The sequence below is a fragment of the Lolium perenne genome, chromosome 6 (assembly GCF_019359855.2).
Source record: "Lolium perenne isolate Kyuss_39 chromosome 6, Kyuss_2.0, whole genome shotgun sequence".
Taxonomy (NCBI): Eukaryota; Viridiplantae; Streptophyta; class Magnoliopsida; order Poales; family Poaceae; genus Lolium; species Lolium perenne.
This window is the reverse complement of record NC_067249.2, coordinates 269,371,960-269,386,713: the sequence shown is the minus strand read 5'-3', so window position 1 is coordinate 269,386,713 and position 14,754 is coordinate 269,371,960.

Genomic DNA, 14,754 nt, shown 5'->3' with positions numbered 1-14,754 from the left:
CATGTTCCGCATTCCCATCGGTTCTTTGGCAGTTAAATGAAAATAGTTACTATAGTATTTCACAAAACAAAAAAGAATATTGTATGAGGAAACTGCAATATCCACCACTTTCACTACATGGTTTTGCAAGGATCACCATGTTTACAACTCTTATCAAGCTTTCACCACCTATACGTCTATTCCGTTGCACATTTCACCAGTTATATGTTAATCAACCGGTTAGTACAGTTAATCCATCTATTATTTGTATATCAATGTCTATTAAGCACGCTATAATACCCATGGTCTAATTTGTCTACAAATTTTATCTACGGTTCATCGGATATTTTTTTGGCAGGTTTTAATTTTTTTTATCAAAATTAAGTCCATTACATCCTGAAAAGCATTCTTATCGTATTTTTTACAAACAAATATTTGCTATGATTTACATAGTCCGACACATATTTTTGTTGCAAAAACAATTCTGCGAAATATTTCCGAGTTAACATCGATTTCATATACTCCGTACAATCTACAGTGCACAAATACAACCAAATCACATATTGGAATGATAACCATTATTTGTAATTTTTCAATACATTTTGTGTATAAATCTGAAGTTGTGATTTGTGGGATTCAGTCGTCAACTGAGTTAAGCAGTTATTATTGAAAATCTAGATAAATGTGCAACAAATTAGACGTAAAATAGTGAAAGCTGCAAAAATATCGTAGAAGTGGTGATCCTTGCAAAACCTTGTACTCCCTAGAAAAGTTGGTGGATAGTGCAATTTCCTCTGTAGACCATCCACTATGCGGTGAAAAAGCGATTCATTTGGCTCATTGAATCGGTTCATGTGTGTCGGAGAGAAAAGTTAACCATGTACGTATTTGATCCGGTTCAAAGGAATCTACGTGCAAGGTTGGCCCACATGTCATAGAGAAAAGAACGGTGAGAGATGTGAGTCGCAAGTAGGTGCATGCATGCAGTTTTTTATTCTTGGACCAAACGGATGAGGCGATGCCAACATAGCAGCCAAATGAGAGCTGACAAATTTTTCAATGAATCGAACGTACTGTACATAGTGCATGGTCTAATGTTGCTTCGGTTCAAAGAAAATTGGTTGGAACCGCTTTGGTGATGCTGCTATGTATGAATCGAGCAAGCATGGTTTGAACCGCTTTGCAATTCCATGCAAAATTGCGATCCATCTTCTTGAACCGCATCTTGTGTTCAGAGCAAGGCGATGCTGCACCATGCATTGATGAATCGGTTCAAGAGGGAGGAGAGATAATACTACTACATCCTTGGATGGTATGAGTAAATGAATCTGCCAGAGTTATTAATTGACCAGACAATTCACTGTGAGGGGTGGCGTGTACGACACCTACTCCTACATCCTACACATGCCAAATTGAAAAACTAAGAGCGCCAAATCCTCCTGCCGCCTCACTCTTGAATCTGTCGGCCCCCAATTTTAGCGGTACGAAAATCCTATTCGACTCCTAATCAATGGTCTACAATAAGGTCGGTGCGTGGGTAACCTACGTAATTTTCAGGTCCCCACAGCTCTGAATCTGTAGTCCATCGTCCACCGACGCCATTCGCCTCCCCCACCCACCACCACCCACCCAAGATCTTCCGAAAAACCCTAACCCCCTATCTCACCTCCGGCTCCTGCACCACCACCCACCGGAGCATCCCCACACTTCGCCGGCCTACAAGCGACCCCAGCCCCATATCTCACCTCCGGCTCCTGCACCAACGCACCGGAATATCCCCGCCGCACTTCGCCGGCCTACACGCGACCCCAACCCCATATCTCACCTCCGCCTACTGCACAAACGCACCGCAACATCCTCGCCGCACTGTTGCCTGCCTATACGCCTTACCTTGATACCATATACTCCTCACATGTGTACGAATCTGCTTCATCCTGCCGCACCAGAGTTTCCGATGTCCACCGCACCGTGTCTCGCTAACTCCCTCGTCCACAACTCATGACCTGCTTCACCGACGCTGATCGCCCTGCGTTCGATCTTCTCCACGGACACAACAGCCAACTACAAGACCTGCTTCACCGACACTCTTGTGCAGCGCCGAATCCATCATCAGTCGCAACAGATCTGCTTCGCTGACAACTTGGTTCACTACGCCGGATCTCCTTCACCGGTCATCTTGCCCAGCAAGCAAGACCATCACCGACACTCGCAGATCTACATCACTGACGCCGCACTGTACTGGACGCACCGAAACCAGAGCACCCTCGGCGTCATCGATGCGGCATGCAAAGATGCCGTGTATGCGCACACGACGCCGTGACCAAGGTAACACATATCTGCTTGTTCTTTCAGTTTAGCAGGTTTAAGTCTGCTGCAGTGAACTGTATTTATGTTATTGCGCTAATTCCTACCTTAATATTGCATTTTTTGATATCCTACACTTCATAAGTACTCGATTTCAATAGTACTCGTACTTGAATGTCTCGAGGTAAATACCTCGAGTTTCTTTGACATTGGTTTGTTGTCGTAGATGTTCCTTGTATGTTTAATAAATTTGGTCGAATTTGCATCCATTATTCTTGTTAAAAAAATTATAGGACCCTTAATTTTATTGCTTGGAATGGGCGAAGTTATGGCAAGTTTTAAGGCACTGACATGTTTGTCTGCATGCCCTCCTGGCTCCTCTATTGATTAATTTCTCGCATTTATAATTTTTGTAGCATGAGTAACGACTTTTTTGTGTTGTTCACGACAATTTTTAAGCATACTTGTCCGCATTCACAAGGTGTACCATTATAATATCTATCTGGTTCGTCCTCATGCTAGCAATATTAGTATGGTGTCATGCAAGACCTCATTTATTGGATTACATGTATTTGTGATGTTATGGTAACATAATACATGAGTACTATGTTAGTACCTCTCTCTCTTCTTTTGTTGCTTTGCCATGAGTTACCAATTTTCGTAGGCTAGTCATAGTGCATGGTTATGCACATATTTCGATGGTTATGCACAAAACATCATTGATTCGAAGTGGGTCTTCAAGGTGAAGAAACATGCTCATGGTTCTATTGAGCGCTATAAAGCGCGTCTTGTGGCTAAAGGCTTTAAACAGCGCCATGGACTGGATGAGCTATTTGGCGCGAATTGACGCTGAAACTCCCGCCCGAGCTCGACCGTACCCCATCGTCCCCTTCTCCGGCGGCGGCGACGGCAGCGGCGTAGGAGGCGGGGTGTAGGAGGCGGGGCGGCCGCCCGTTAGTGGCGGGGTGCCCTCTTGGTGAGTGATTTCGAAACTCTAGCTCAATCTTAGCTCCATTCACCAGCGTACTGATTTGGATCTGACCCTAGCCATCTCGCCAGATCTGAACGAGGGGGGAGGGGATGGAGATGGAGCCGTGCTGGCGTGCGACAGGGATTGCAACAGCGCCAGAAAGTAGCTTCCTTGTGACGGTAAAGCACTCATCCGTTGGGAACCCCAAGAGGAAGGTGTGATGCGTACAGCAGCAAGTTTTCCCTCAGTAAGAAACCAAGGTTTATCGAACCAGTAGGAGATGAATGCCACGTGAAGGTTGTTGGTGGAGGAGTGTAGTGCGGCGCAACACCAGGGATTCCGGCGCCAACGTGGAACCTGCACAACACAATCAAAATACTTTGCCCCAACTTAACAGTGAGGTTGTCAATCTCACCGGTTTGCTGTAAACAAAGGATTAAACGTATGGTGTGGAGAATGATGTTTGTTTGCAAAGAACAGCAGAGAACAATGATTGCAGTAGGTTGTATTTCAGATGTAAAAGAATGGACCGGGGTCCACAGTTCACTAGTGGTGTCTCTCCAATAAGATAAATAGCATGTTGGGTGAACAAATTACAGTTGGGCAATTGACAAATAGAGAGGGCATAACAATGCACATACATATCATGATGACTAATATGAGATTTACTTAGGGCATTACGACAAAGAACATAGACCGCTATCCAGCATGCATCTATGCCTAAAAAGTCCACCTTCGGGTTAGCATCCGCACCCCTTCCAGTATTAAGTTGCAAACAAGCAGGACAATTGCATTAAATGCGTGCGTAATGTAAACAATACAAATATCCTTAGACAAAGCATTGTTGTTTTATCCCTAGTGGCAACAGCACATCCATAACCTTAGAACTTTCTGTCACTGTCCCAGATTCAATGGAGGCATGAACCCACTATCGAGCATAAATACCCCCTCTTGGAGTAACGAGTATCAACTTGGCCAGAGCCACTACTAGCAACGGAGAGCACGCAAGATCATAAACAACACATATATGATAGATCAATAATCAACTTGACATAGTATTCCATATTCATCGGATCCCAACAAACACAACATGTAGCATTACAAATAGATGATCTTGATCATGATAGGCAGCTCACAAGATCTAAACATGATAGCACAAGAGGAGAAGACAACCATCTAGCTACTGCTATGGACCCATAGTCCAAGGATGAACTACTCACGCATCAGTCCGGAGGCGGGCATGGTGATGTAGAGCCCTCCGGTGATGATTCCCCTCTCCGGCAGGGTGCCGGAGGCGATCTCCTGAATCCCCCGAGATGGGATTGACGACGGCGGCGTCTCCGTAACTTTTCTCGTATCGTGGCTCTCGGTACTAGGGTTTTCGCGACGGAGAGTTTAAGTAAGCGAAGGGGCAGAGTCGGGGGGCGCCCGAGGGGCCCACCCCATAGGGCGGCGCCCCCCCCCCTCTTGGCCGCGCCGCCAGGTGGGGTGGCCACCTCGTGGCCCCTCTCCGTCTCTCCTTCGGTCTTCTGGAAGGCTCCGTGGAAAATAAGACCGTGGGCTTTTGTTTCATCCAATTCCGAGAATATTTCCTGTGTAGGATTTCTGAAACCAAAAACAGCAGAAAACAGGAACTGGCACTTCGGCATCTTGTTAATAGGTTAGTGCCGGAAAATGCATCAAAATGATATAAAGTGTATATAAAACATGTGAGTATTGTCATAAAACTAGCATGGAACACAAGAAATTATAGATACGTTTGAGACGTATCAAGCCGCCAGATTCTACTTCGAATAGGTAAATGCATCTAACCTTGTCTGTATTTGAATGCGATGTGGTCCAAAACCGAATCCGCTACCTCACACTGCACGCCGCCGTTGAAAACAGGGGGTCGATTCAGCGGGGGAGAAATTCAAATTCATTGTCCAATTCTTTGTATGCAAGGCCAAGCTAGCTGATGGTAGCTTGCAGGACCTCGAGAAAGGTACGGTCATCATATTGGATATTGATCTTGGAGAGTTTGATCCCCCAGAGCTGCAGAGCATGGGAGAGAAAGCCGTGAAGAATGTGGTGGAGAAGCTTGGGCATAGTGTTGTTTGGGGTCCAGCGCAAGAAGTAGCATTGTTAAAGTGGCAGGATGGGAAGGAAGCGTATGTGAGAATTGAGAATGGAGAAGATCTGGTTGAGGCAATTCATGAGCAGAATGGCTGGACAAGCCATGAGGTTACCTTTAAAGCGGAGCTCGTCGAGCTGAATTCAATTTCAAAGATCGGATATGTTCCCTCACAGTTGGCTACGCAGATGATAGAAGATGATTGGGCCGCACAAAGGGTGACAATGCCCATCCGTACCGAAGTGACAGTTTTAGCTGAGGGGCCTGATGCTGATGCAGGGGTTGTTAGTGTTGACTGGAATTTAGTACAATTAGCTGAACAGAATGATTTGGTCATTGCACCAATGTCTGACACTGAGATGGCCAAGCTATTTAGGATTCCAGTACACGACAAAGATAAGGAGGAGAGTGAGGATAGAAGCAAGTCTGACACTGCTGATGGCAACATACGATCTCTTGAAGATGTGGATAAGTATTTGATGGAAGAAGCTGCAGACTTTGTAGATGATGCACATGATGATGAGCTGGTAACTCTGTATGACAAAGAAAACCCTGTTATTTGTTTCCAAGCATGCGAGAGTTTAGATTGTGTTTCAAGACTTACGCAATCAAGAAGGAGTTTGACACGCAGACCTTATGGACTGATAAAAAGAAGTTCTATGCGAGGTGCAGAGGTTATGATGGCACTGGCACCGTTCAATGTGGGTGGTACATTTCTGCAAGACGCCAGCCTGATGGAAGTACCATCAGGGTTAATCAAATCCCAAATGAGCATACTTGCCTTACTAGTTCACAGAAGGTAACCTCCATGACATCACATGCTTGGGTTGCAGAAAAGATCACTCCTATTCTAGCCAAGACACCTAACACTACTGCAAAGAAGCTTCAGACAGATTTGCAGAACGATTACCCAATAGTGGTAAAATATAACATAGTGTGGAAGGCAAAACAAAGGGCAATGAAAGAATTATATGGTGATTGGGCAAATACTTTTAGGATGCTTTATAACTTCAAAGCAGAGGTGGAGAAGAGGCAGCCTGGCAGTGTTGTGGAGATAGATACTGAGGTAACAGCAGATGGAAAGGTCACCTTCTCTAAGTTTTTTATGGCATTAAAGCCTTGCATCGATGGATTCAAAGAAGGGTGCCGTCCATATTTAAGCATAGACTCCTCTTTCTTAACTGGAAAGTGGAATGGTCAATTGGCAGCATGCAATGCTCTAGATGGACATAACTGGATGTTCCCTATTGCCATTGGCATGTTCCAGTCAGAGACAGAAGTTTCATGGACACACATATGCATGTAAAGGCTTAGAAAAAGCAGTCAAGACTGTGTTTCCCCATGCTGAGCAGAGAGAGTGCTTCGGCCATATGTGGATGAATTTGATAAAAAAGTTCAGAGGAGACGATTTTGGGCGTATGTGGCCAGCAGCAAGGTCTTACACTTCAAAGACATATTTATATCACATGGACAAGATAATGGCAGCATGTGGTGATAATAATGAGTTTGCTACATGGCTGGAAAACCACCATTCTCTATTATGGTACAGGTCAGGATTTAATACTGCCATCAAGGTTGATCATATAAACAACCTGGCAGAAAGTTTTAACAACTGGGTGAAGGATTTAAAAGACTTGCCTGTTCATGACATGGTTGACCAAATCAGGATAAAGATCATGCGTTTGTGGGAATTGAGAGCAAGTTTAGGTAGAGTTCTGCAGGGGGATAAGCTGCCTGACGTGGTACAGGTATTGTCAACGATAGCAGAAAACTTGGCTATTTGTCTGTTGAGAAATCTTCATTATACGGTTGTGAAGTTAGAGATACCAAGCTTGGCAGGAGGCATGTTGTGGACACTGAAGCGCGTGAATGCAGTTGCCTCGAGTGGCAACACACTGGGAAGCCATGTGAGCATGCCATAATTTTCTTGGCCTCCAAACCAAAGATAAATATGCACCCATATTTGCATGAATATTACTCGGTAGCAAGATTCAAAGCTGCATATGCAACACCTATTGCACCACTTACAGACCAGTCTCAGTGGCCAGAAGTGGAAATTGATTTCTCCTTGTGTCCTCCGCTGACAAAAAGAAAGACAGGCAGGCCAAAACAGAGTAGATACAAGGCATGGTTTGAGAAGGGTGGGAGTGGCAAGAAGGGGAAAAAAGATGGGAAAAATGATGAGAAAAAGGATGAAAAGCCAAAAAGGTCCCAAAAAGGTAACAAAAACGGATGCAAATTTTGCCAGACACTTGGGCACCGAGGTGGATCTACCAAATGCCGTTACACTCCTGTAAAGCCAAGGTATGTGCAAATTTTCAGATGTACTGTTTTTGTTGTTTTTTCACTTACTAACAAAACTAACATGTTTCATTTTTCAGAGCCCGAAAAAGAAAAGGTGAAGCAGTACAGCCCCTTTTGCCAACTGAAAATGTTGCCAATGTTGAGGTGCAAACTGAAGCAGTTCAGCCCCTTGTTCTTGAAACTGGTTGTCCTGCGAAAAGGGCAAGACATAGCGAGAAGACAAGTGTGCAGAGTTCGTTGAGTTGTGATAAAACAGTAAAAAATGATTCAGTTTTGGATGATTCGGTCTTGGCCGACTTGGTGCAACCTGAAGCAACTCTAGATTGTGACGAGGAAACTGAAGAAGTTTTCGAGGTGCAAACTGAAGCACTTGTGGGTATTGACAAGGTCAACAAGCCGATGACAATTCCCGGGGGACCTACTGAGAGTGAAGTGAAGAGAACCAAGAGCTGGAGTGAAATTCTTGGTGGAGAATTCAAGACAAGTGGCGATAGGAAGAAAAAAAAAGAAAATGAAGATGGCGATAAAGGAGGAGGAGAAACCAGCCTGTAATCTTAGACGTAGTGAGCGTTTTGTTAAACCCGATGGGTGTGATGTAATTGGTATTTGAACTTTGGTTTTGCTCTTTGTTGTAAGAACAAGAACAAGAAGAAGTAGAAGTAGAAGTAGAAGTGGGCAGTCATAACATTTGCAGTCATAATATTTGCAGTCATAATTTTAGAAACTATAAGAGGAAAGCATCACAAATCTGAAATCGTAAACAGTCATAATATTTGCAGTCATAATATTTTGTAGTCATAATATTTGATTCCATCGCAAAAGGTGGAGGCAAACTAGAACATCCAAGGGATCGTGCCGTCCGCTACTGCGCTCTGGTTGGTCTAGACCAACATCCCACGGATTGAGGCCATATACCGTTGGATGCCCAGGGATCCAATGGTGGTTGGCTTCGATCCGTGGGATGTTCGTCTAGACCAATCAGAGCGCAGCAGTGGACTAAAGAACATTTTTAGCAGCTAAAAATGATTTTTTAAAGGTAAATTTTGAAATCCTTTCGTATACAATGGTATACATCCACTATACATATTTTGTGTGAAATATGGACTCATTACAATAATTCGAAATAAACAAATGCTCATACAGAGCTCACTTGAGTTGAAAACCATATATCTTCATACCTCAGTGGTCATATTTGTGAAGTGCTTCCCAGGAAAACTTTCTTATCCCAAATTTTATATTTTCCACTGGTGTCATGTCACATAAGATGAAGCTTAGCGAAGGTTTCATATTGTTTTTATTTTTATTGAATTAGTTATGCTAAACCCTAACCATAATCCCACCTTCGGCACTAAAAATGAAAAATGATTCATCCCTTCAGCAAAATTCTTAAACCCCGGTTCCAAACAGCAAGGAATACTAAATTAAATAACTTGGCCAAATTTTGACTCATTTGGATATGGTTTAGACTCTTAACTTTCATAACCCCCTAAACCCCGTTAACCCTGTTCGAGGGCAAAACTGAGCACAAAACCCTAAAAGAGGGGGAAAACTGAGCACAAGCATTGTAACTGGCCCGGTGCAAACTAAGTATTGTGCACGACCCACCTTCGTTATACTAATGTACACGTACTAGGTAGACGCACCGTACGAGGTTCGTGTCACGTGCTCCACGGAAAAAAAATGTTTCAATCGCCTCGTCTCCTCATCAACCGTAAATAACATTTTCGAATGCACCTAGCTCATTGGCGGAGAAAGGATTAAAGAGGAGACACACCTTCCCAATGTAGGATTGAAGGGTTTATTTTGTTAAATCCTTTGACTTGAGAAAATGAACGAACGTGTCAGACGTGTCGTGCTTGACCGTGTAGCGCGCAAACGTGTCACGTATTCGCAGGAGCACGAACCGCCACAGGCTCACCATATAGAGCACTCTCCCCCACTCCGCCGCCCACGTCCCATCAGTCATCACTCCTCCCATTCACTCACTCACGTAACCGCTCAACCCAAGGAAAACCCCCTCCCTCCCTGCCACCCCCGGCGATGGAGAAACCGGTGGCCATCGCCGCCGCCGCTGGAGCCAAGCGCCCCGCCCCCGATGCCGCTGGAGCCTCTGGAACCCAACCTGGAGCCGAACCTGGAGCCACGGTCTCCGTCCCCGTCGCCCCTGGAGCCATGGTCTCCGTCCCCGCCGCCGCCGGAGGCGATCGCGGCAAGAACAAGCTGCCGCTCTACTACTCCTCCGACGAGGATGTCTACGTCCCGCCGGCCGACCCCTTCGACACTAGCATCGTTGACAATGCGCCGGAGGTAACTAGCTAGGGTTTGGTCGTCCCTCTACATTTGTTGCACTCGGGCAATGGTTTGGTGTCTCTTATAAATCTTTTGTTCTTATTCTTGCTTCAATTCATAGTTATACTTGGTTCTACATTTTGGATGTTCTGTTCTAGCTAGATACGATCTGCAGTTTTGGTCAATGTTTGATAGATTTGGGGGTAAATCTGGGCAATGCTAGCGAGGATCTGTAGTTAAAATCAATCGGTTAATTCATGCAAAAAATTGCACGCACTCGGTAAATTTATGCAACTTGCACATGGAATTTTGGGGTAATTTTGGGATCTAGATCTAAACCGGATTTTATATATAGGATCATATTGTCGCCGATGATGAATTGTTGGGCACTCTGAGTTGAAATGTGCTGTGCGGGATACGGGTCGGCAGACCATCGATGTGTACAATGTCGTTGTGCATGATCTTTGGTTGGCCGACTCGCCTTCCGCCCATAAAAATAACCGTATAAGTGTCCAATCTATCACTGAGGCTGCACCATCTTTTTTGGTCTGTTCTTTTATTGATCACTCGGTAAATTTTGTTTAATAGTCGGCGATGATGAATTGTTAGGCACTCTGAGTTGATATGTACAGGGGTGGGGTTAGCGAACCATTGATTTGTACAATGTCGTTGTGCATGATCTTTGGTTCGCTAACACCATCTCTGTAAATAAAAACAACCGTGTGTCCAATCTATAACTGAGGCTGCACCATCTCTTTTCGGTATATTTTGGTGGTTTCCAATTCTCATTATATTAGCCGATGATGAATTGTTTGGGCACTCAAGGTTGATATGTTCAGAGAAGGAGTCAGCGAACCATTGATGTGTACAATGTCGTTTGTGCATGATCTTTGGTTCTCCGGTTCCTTAAAAATAACCGTGCGTCCAATCTATAACTGAGGCACGGTTATTTTTAAGGAACCGGAGAACCAAAGATCATGCACAAACGACATTGTACACATCAATGGTTCGCTGACTCCTTCTCTGAACATATCAACCTTGAGTGCCCAAACAATTCATCATCGGCTAATATAATGAGAATTGGAAACCACCAAAATATACCGAAAAGAGATGGTGCAGCCTCAGTTATAGATTGGACACACGGTTGTTTTTATTTACAGAGATGGTGTTAGCGAACCAAAGATCATGCACAACGACATTGTACAAATCAATGGTTCGCTAACCCCACCCCTGTACATATCAACTCAGAGTGCCCAACAATTCATCATCGCCGACTATTAAACAAAATTTACCGAGTGATCAATAAAAGAACAGACCAAAAAAGATGGTGCAGCCTCAGTTATAGATTGGACACTTATACGGTTATTTTTATGGGCGGAAGGCGAGTCGGCCAACCAAAGATCATGCACAACGACATTGTACACATCGATGGTCTGCCGACCCGTATCCCGCACAGCACATTTCAACTCAGAGTGCCCAACAATTCATCATCGGCGACAATATGATCCTATATGTAAAATCCGGTTTAGATCTAGATCCCAAAATTACCCCAAAATTCCATGTGCAAGTTGCATAAATTTACCGAGTGCGTGCAATTTTTTGCATGAATTAACCGATTGATTTTAACTACAGATCCTCGCTAGCATTGCCCAGATTTACCCCCAAATCTATCAAACATTGACCAAAACTGCAGATCGTATCTAGCAAGAACAGAACATCCAAAATGTAGAACCAAGTATAACTATGAATTGAAGCAAGAATAAGAACAAAAGATTTATAAGAGAGACCAAACCATTGCCCGAGTGCAACAAATGTAGAGGGACGACCAAACCCTAGCTAGTTACCTCCGGCGCATTGTCAACGATGCTAGTGTCGAAGGGGTCGGCCGGCGGGATGTAGACATCCTCGTCGGAGGAGTAGTAGAGCGGCAGCTTGTTCTTGCCGCGATCGCCTCCGGCGGCGGCGGGGACGCAGACCATGGCTCCAGGGGCGACGGGGACGGAGACCGTGGCTCCAGGTTCGGCTCCAGGTTGGGTTCCAGAGGCTCCAGAGGCTCCAGCGGCATCGGGGGCGGGGCGCTTGGCTCCAGCGACGGCGATGGCCGCCGGTTTCTCCATCGCCGGGGGTGGCAGGGAGGGAGGGGGTTTTCCTTGGGTTGAGCGGTTGCGTGAGTGAGTGAATGGGAGGAGTGATGACTGATGGGACGTGGGCGGCGGAGTGGGGGAGAGTGCTCTATATGGTGAGCCTGTGGCGGTTCGTGCTCCTGCGAATACGTGACACGTTTGCGCGCTACACGGTCAAGCACAACACGTCTGACACGTTCGTTCATTTTCTCAAGTCAAAGGATTTAACAAAATAAACCCTTCAATCCTACATTGGGAAGGTGTGTCTCCTCTTTAATCCTTTCTCCGCCAATGAGCTAGGTGCATTCGAAAATGTTATTTACGGTTGATGAGGAGACGAGGCGATTGAAACATTTTTTTTCCGTGGAGCACGTGACACGAACCTCGTACGGTGCGTCTACCTAGTACGTGTACATTAGTATAACGAAGGTGGGTCGTGCACAATACTTAGTTTGCACCGGGCCAGTTACAATGCTTGTGCTCAATTTTCCACCACTTTTAGGGTTTTGTGCTCAGTTTTGCCCTCGAACAGGGTTAACGGGGTTATCGGGGTTTAGGGGGTTATGAAAGTTAAGAGTCTAAACCATATCCAAATGAGTCAAAATTTGGCCAAGTTATTTAATTTAGTATTCCTTGCTGTTTGGAACCGGGGTTTAAGAATTTTGCTGAAGGGATGAATCATTTTTCATTTTTAGTGCCGAAGGTGGGATTATGGTTAGGGTTTAGCATAACTAATTCAATAAAAATAAAAACAATATGAAACCTTCGCTAAGCTTCATCTTATGTGACATGACACCAGTGGAAAATATAAAATTTGGGATAAGAAAGTTTTCCTGGGAAGCACTTCACAAATATGACCACTGAGGTATGAAGATATATAGTTTTCAACTCAAGTGAGCTCTGTATGAGCATTTGTTTATTTCGAATTATTGTAATGAGTCCATATTTCACACAAAATATGTATAGTGGATGTATACCATTGTATACGAAAGGATTTCTAAATTTACTTTTAAAAAATCATTTTTAGCTGCTAAAAATGTTCTTTAGTCCACTGCTGCGCTCTGATTGGTCTAGACGAACATCCCACGGATCGAAGCCAACCACCGTTGGATCCCTGGGCATCCAACGGTATATGGCCTCAATCCGTGGGATGTTGGTCTAGACCAACCAGAGCGCAGTAGTGGACGGCACGATCCCTTGGATGTTCTAGTTTGCCTCCACCTTTTGCGATGGAATCAAATATTATGACTACAAAATATTATGACTGCAAATATTATGACTGTTTACGATTTCAGATTTGTGATGCTTTCCTCTTATAGTTTCTAAAATTATGACTGCAAATATTATGACTGCAAATATTATGACTGCAAATGTTATGACTGCCCACTTCTACTTCTACTTCTACTTCTTCTTGTTCTTGTTCTTACAACAAAGAGCAAAACCAAAGTTCAAATACCAATTACATCACACCCATCGGGTTTAACAAAACGCTCACTACGTCTAAGATTACAGCCTGATTTCTCCTCCTCCTTTATCGCCATCTTCATTTTCTTTTTTTTTTCTTCCTATCGCCACTTGTCTTGAATTCTCCACCAAGAATTTCACTCCAGCTCTTGGTTCTCTTCACTTCACTCTCAGTAGGTCCCCCGGGAATTGTCATCAGCTTGTTGACCTTGTCAATACCCACAAGTGCTTCAGTTTGCACCTCGAAAACTTCTTCAGTTTCCTCGTCACAATCTGGAGTTGCTTCAGGTTGCACCAAGTCGGTCAAGACCGAATCATCCAAAACTGAATCATTTTTTACTGTTTTATCACAACTCAACGAACTCTGCACACTTGTCTTCTCGCTATGTCTTGCCCTTTTCGCAGGACAACCAGTTTCAAGAACAAGGGGCTGAACTGCTTCAGTTTGCACCTCAACATTGGCAACACTTTTAGTTGGCAAAAGGGGCTGTACTGCTTCACCTTCTCTTTTTCGGGCTCTGAAAAATGAAACATGTTAGTTTTGTTAGTAAGTGAAAAAACAACAAAAACAGTACATCTAAAAATTTGCACATACCTTGGCTTTACAGGAGTGTAACGGCATTTGGTAGATCCACCTCGGTGCCCAAGTGTCTGGCAAAATTTGCATCCGTTTTTGTTACCTTTTTGGGACCTTTTTGGCTTTTCATCCTTTTTCTCATCATTTTTCCCATCTTTTCCCCCTTCTTGCCACTCCCACCCTTCTCAAACCATGCCTTGTATCTACTCTGTTTTGGCCTGCCTGCCTTTCTTTTTGTCAGCGGAAGACACAAGGAGAAATCAATTTCCACTTCTGGCCACTGAGACTGGTCTGTAAGTGGTGCAATAGGTGTTGCATATGCAGCTTTGAATCTTGCTACCGAGTAATATTCATGCAAATATGGGTGCATATTTATCTTTGGTTTGGAGGCCAAGAAAATTATGGCATGCTCACATGGCTTCCCAGTGTGTTGCCACTCGAGGCAACTGCATTCACGCGCTTCAGTGTCCACAACATGCCTCCTGCCAAGCTTGGTATCTCTAACTTCACAACCGTATAATGAAGATTTCTCAACAGACAAATAGCCAAGTTTTCTGCTATCGTTGACAATACCTGTACCACGTCAGGCAGCTTATCCCCCTGCAGAACTCTACATAAACTTGCTCTCAAT